The sequence below is a fragment of the Ascaphus truei genome, chromosome 1 (genome assembly GCF_040206685.1).
Source record: "Ascaphus truei isolate aAscTru1 chromosome 1, aAscTru1.hap1, whole genome shotgun sequence".
Lineage (NCBI taxonomy): Eukaryota > Metazoa > Chordata > Amphibia > Anura > Ascaphidae > Ascaphus > Ascaphus truei.
Window position 1 is genome coordinate 228,036,532 of NC_134483.1, and position 5,956 is coordinate 228,042,487.

General features: G+C 44.1%; 1 protein-coding gene across 1 annotated transcript in view; it reads left to right on the top strand.

Annotated features, from left to right (window-relative positions):
* The window catches only part of TMEM232 (transmembrane protein 232), a 593,400-nt gene extending 591,323 nt beyond the window's left edge, over positions 1-2,077 (top strand). The window contains exon 14 of the mRNA XM_075601904.1: positions 1-2,077. This exon is cut by the window's left edge and continues 328 nt beyond it. The gene's annotated coding sequence lies outside the window, so the exon portion shown is untranslated.
* The last annotated feature ends 3,879 nt before the right edge of the window (positions 2,078-5,956 follow it).

Genomic DNA, 5,956 nt, shown 5'->3' on the forward strand with positions numbered 1-5,956 from the left:
GATTATTCCCCAATATATTTTAATTATGTAAACATGATGTAATGTAAAAAAAAGAAAACCAACTAATTTGGTGCAAAAAACAGAATACACATTTTTATCTGCATCACTTAACAATTAACTATTAATAAGTTAATGTAAATGTCTTAGGAGCAAGGGTTAACGTCACCTGAGACTGGCTGTTTTACTGGACACAAAGAAAAAGGAAACCTGTGCCCATTATTGACACACTTTGTGATTCATCTCAGTATAATGTGCACTGACTATGTCCTCCCTTTACTACTCCTATAACAACTTACTGGCAAAAGAAAAGCAAAATGAGAGAAAAGCAGTATAATACATGACACAGAGTGTCGCAATTTGTGAAATTGACAATTTTCATCTGTTTTTGGAGCAATCCTCTAGTTTGTTTTATAAAGCTTTGTATAGTGAAGTTTTGTATGATGACTTTTTAATGCTCAAGATCTGTATGAGGGAGATTTGCGTGATGAGTGATGATATCCTTATATGGATAAAGTGCAAACTTAGTGACGTTTATCCTAAAATCAATAAATGTTGATCATAATGATTAAATCCTGATGGAGGTACACCAGGTAAGGTATCATAGAGAAAGTATGTGATTATAAGCAGCACTCCCTATGGAAGTTATTAGAACAGTACTGAAATGAAGGGTGCACGGGAACAATGGAGGAACCCCTAATCCCTCCCAAACAACATATAGAACACAATTTGTGTTCCCAGCACTCCAGTAAAACACACAGAGACATTGTGTACGTAAATATTAACTCAATCTGTATTGATAAGGCAACATATCACGCCGCAACATACTGCGTACAACAAACTAAGGAAACAAGGAAAGTTTCCAACAAGTTTCATTGTGCTAACAAGGAACATGATACGTGACCAGGTGTCTGCAAACTGTCAGGTAGCTCTAGAGCCATAAATCTAGTGAACAAATCTTAACATACACAGCTTGAGTATTATAGCTAACTAAAGAGCTAGAGGCACCTGACAGTTTGCAGAGACCGGGTCACGTATCACTTTCCTTGTTCCGTACGTTTGGCAACAGGATTATTATAGCCTTTTCTAGCCTGTATGGCTGAGTTTCCGGGTGGTCACAGCGGCATGTGCTACGACGTGCATGCCACACACCACAGCCCTCTATGGGGCAGACCCCAGTGGTTGTGTGTGTGTGACACAAGCTACGGTGCAATTTATTTCTATATGAGATATATTATACGGAGTGTTGTTATTTTTGTGTGCCACATATTGTTGCTGCTGCTGTTGTTGTTTTTATTCCCCTGTTGGGAGGGTCTGGATGTGAGGGTATAGGGAAGTCCCTTTTGTTGGGGACTTTGGAAATGGGCCGGTGAGAGGGGTTGTTGACCCTGAAACGTTGCCCCCACCCCCACCCCTCATTTTCCCTCCATTTGTTCCATTTAGGTTTTTTTCCCTTCCTCTCTTTTCTGTGATATCACTTTTTCCCCTCCCCCTTCCCCACTCACTTTCCTCCCCCTTCTTCCCTTGTGTTCTATAGGCAAGTGTTCATGTTTCATGTCACAAAGAAAATATATTTTGTGAAAAAAAGTACTGTAAAAGTAAACTTAAAGTGCAATCAGTTGGTTGCTAAGCTCTTTTTCAGATCTGTAAATAGAGAAAGGGCCATACTTAGTTCATTGATAATAATTATAATATTGCTCTTGTGGCAAGGATGTAGGCATTTTATGACATATACATTTTGATTCAATATTTCAGACTATGCACACGAGCGTTTCAATAATTACAGTCCATTAGTCCTTACTTTATCAACATTCTTTGACAAAGTGTGTAGGTTTAAAAAGCATAGATATTTCTTTTAAAATGTTAGACATTGTGGTGTAAACTGAAAGATTTTGTTTTTCAAATTCCTGAGGTGATTCTTTTACTTCTTTAATTGATACCATAATGGATGTGACAGATACACTTTAGCAATAATGTTGTTGAAATGCATTTACTGTATTTAGTCTCATTGGAAGGACACATTTACATAATACCTGCCATATTTTCTTATTCCCACTTCTCATATAAAAAAATAATCTGAATGCCAATAAAACAGCATTATAAATATGCTTTCAATCAAACTGGTAGTCTTTTTTTTTCAAAACATAAAATGAGGGGGGGGGATACAGAAAGTAAAAGGTTAGTTAGGGAGGGGTAGGGGTTTGCATCCACATTGGTCTCCACACAGGGAGCACACAGCCAGTTATACATATACTTACATCCATGTTCGTAACTATACCGTCAATACAGATAATGGTCAGTTCTAAACTATAACATAAATCAAATTGGGTTTTGCTATTAATATGTCTCCCAAGGCTCCCAGGTTGTCAAGAAACTATTGTATCTATCATAGATTAGACTGGTGAGTCTCTCCATTGTCATTATAAGGTTCATTTTGTGCACAACTGCAGTGATAGGTGGGGGGGGGGAGTCGTTCTGTTTCCAGTATTTTGCAATCATTGCCTTAGCTGCTGACAGAATTTGTATTATTATATAATCTGCATTTCTCTCCAGACCCCTCTATTAGCTTTAATAAAAGCACGGTTTCCATATCCCAAGTCAGATCCAGCCCTGTTACCCCTTTTATTAGTCTTCTAATCCTTCCCCACAAAAGAATTATTTTAGGGCTGGACCACCATATATGTTTGAACGTACCCAGTTGTCCGCAGTTGTGCCAACACATAGTGGAGGTTGATGGGAAAAAAGAGTGGAGACATGCAGGCGTATAGTTCCACCTGTATAGAACTTTTACATTAGTTTCCCTGATAGCTGAGCAACGAGAGGCTCTAGTTATTCTCTCATATATATCTTCCCAGTCTTCATCTTCTAGGGTTTTACCTATATCTCTTTCCCAGTCTGAAATCTTTTTGCTTGTTTTCCCCCTGTATTGAAATATAAGAACCAGATAGAATTGCGCAATTGTCACTTTGTGATATTCACCTAATTGGAACAAACTCTCGAAGCTGGTAAGGGGTCTAATCCAGGTATCGTATGGTTGTATTGAGGAGACGAAGTGTTTGAGCTGGATATACTGGAATATTTGTGTATACGGAATGCCATATTCTTCTCTTATTTCTAGGAATTACCTGTACTTAATCCTGCCTCCTTTTTGCATATCACCAATAGAGGATTGACCTTTTCATCCCAGCTCTTAAAGACATTTGAGTGGTATGTTGGGGGGCACTCAGGGTTAAATCTGATCAGTGTCAGAGGCAAGGGAATAGATGAGAACTGCTTGTGTTTACAGTTTTTATCCCAAATACTTAGGGAGTGTGACAGCATTGGGCGGTCCATGTAATATGTTGGCCTATTCTCCTTCTTTAACCACAGGAGGGATGCCATATCCATGGTCCTCCGACCTCTCTATATCTATCCATGGTTTTGTATCCGGGGAAGCAGACAAGTAGATTAATGAACTCAACCTAGCTGCTTCGTAATATTTGCCTAGATCTGGCTGCCCAAGGCCTTCCTGGATCAGAGGGAGCACCATTAATTTTTCTTGATTCTGGGTTTCTTGCCGTTCCAGATAAATTTGGCTATCTCACTCTCCAGGTCCCTGATAACATATGCTAGGACTGACACAGGTAATACTTGGAATAGGTACAGTATTCTAGGCAGTCAATTCATTTTAACTGAGATGATTCTGCCTGACCAGGAAATCTGATGTCCCGACCAGCTCTATAAATTTTTCTTCAAAAATGTGATAAGGTTTGGGTAGTTCGTGCTGTAAGTGTCTCCCTAGGACTTTGTGACTACCACTCCCAAATATCTTATCTGTCTTTCACTTAATAGGGAATATCTTTTTCAGTTCGTTCTCTGTTTCAAAGGGTATATATAGGCTTATTGTGACGACTCAGGAGATTCCTTCCCCTTCTTGTCTCTCTCTCCCATCTCCTGTTGCCCCTTCTACTCCTTCCCACTCCTCTCCTTTACCTTCTACCTCTCTCCCCTTGCCGCAGCGCGTTCCCCGCAGGTCTCGCATACCCACGCACTCCCTGAGTCCCTGCTTTGATCCTCTCCGCTCCCTCTCTCACGCAGTGGCCGCTTTACCTTCCCCTGTGGTGCCATCCGTCCCGTTGCCTCCTCCTTGCGTGGTGCCCGTGGTGCGGCGTTCCGCACGCCTGGTGACGCGTCCGGTGCGTGCGCTTCCTCAGCCCACGGAGGGCATGCGCACACGGTCCTCCGCTGCTCTCCTTGGTTCACCTGCTTCCTCCTCTCTGCCGCTGCATGCCATCTCGCGGTCGCATGTCACACGCACGGTCCCCTTCTCTGGGCTCCGTGCTCCTCCTGCAGTCTTCCCTTGCTCCATGCGGTACCCCTCTGTGTTGCAACCTGTGCACGCACATCCTCAGCTTACAGAATGCGCGCGCACAGGCCCTTCTTATCCTGTTCCCCATGTCTCCGCCTCCCAATCCCTTCAGGCCATTCCCATGACTGCCCCTTCTGTCTCCTCCTCTTCTCTCCCTGTCCTATCCCTGTCATCTCCCACTTCTCTCTCTACTGCTCCCCTCTCTCCTATTGGTATGCCCTCCTTTATAACACCTGTCTGTCCACTTCTTCCCCGCTCTGCATAGTTCCTGTTTCCCTGTGTGTACCTGACCTATGCTGTGCTCCCTCTGTGTTCCTGTTGTTTCCTGCTCCTGTGTTATCTTGGATTTCCCTGGCTTTGACCCCTGCTTTTCCTGGACTACTCTGCTCTCTGGTATCCCTTTGAACCCTGCTACGCATACTACTTCGCTTACCTCTGGCTTCCTAGGACCTGGCTTATACTCTGACGATTCTAACCTCTGGACTCCTGAACATTGGCACACGGACACGACTATTCTTACGGACATCACCAAGCGTTGCAAGTATAAACTAACAACTCTTCCAACAGCCCAGCAACGCCATACCACACTCCGGGCTTGCTCCCACTTCTGTGGGTGTGTAGTATCTTACCGTTCCCACCTCAGTTCTGGGGTCTAGCCAGGTTTGCGGGCATACAGGCGTGACATTATGCAGAGCCCAACAAACGCAGACCCCCCTGAGGTGGGTTCAAGTATTACCATAGAGGCCTTACACTTTTTTAGTGATGAGCTGTCCACTGTCTCCCAGCAATTGGCCACATTTGCCCGTCAGGATGGTTCCACGGCTTCTGCGCCAACAATGGCCACTACCTACGCCAGTCCTGGCCCACGGATTCCCTCTCCGAATCGGGATGATGGGAATCCCCTCACCTGCCGCGATTTCTTAAACCAATGTGAGGTGCAGTTTGAAATGTCTCCCTCTCAGTTTCCTACTGGCCGTGCTAAAATTGCTTATATTTACGCTCTGCTCACCGGAGATGCTCTTGCCTGGGCCTCTCCCCTATGGGAGCGTAGATGCGAAATAACGCAAGATTATTCTTTATTCAACTTGTGTTTGATACCCCCGCACGGCGCGAGACAGCCGCCTTCTCCCTCTTTCATGTTTCTCATGGTCGAAATTCAGCTGCCAAATACTGCACCGACACACTTTATTCGAGCAAATACCCAGTATGTACCTGGCAGATACCTGGAATGCGCCGCTCCTCACCTCTGACAAGCCCCGTTGCGTTTGCCTTCCCAGCCTGGGTTCATGCCTGGCTGACGGGCGGCTGATCTGTTAAATGATAATGATTAGGATTTAATAGGCTGCAATGCTTCGCGTGTCTACCAGATGGCATAAATTGTAATGCAGTATATATATATATATACTGTGCAGTATTGCAGCCAGCGGGAATAAAATGCTTAAATCCCTGCCTGGAAAATAACCCAATGCACTCGGGCAGAAAACAGTCACAAACCTCAATACACCCGGGTATACCCGAATTCGTGGGACTAGCCGAGCTCGAATAAAGTGTGTCGCCAGTGTACGCCATCATGTTCCGTACGCTGGGCGCCGAAGTACAATGGAATGATGA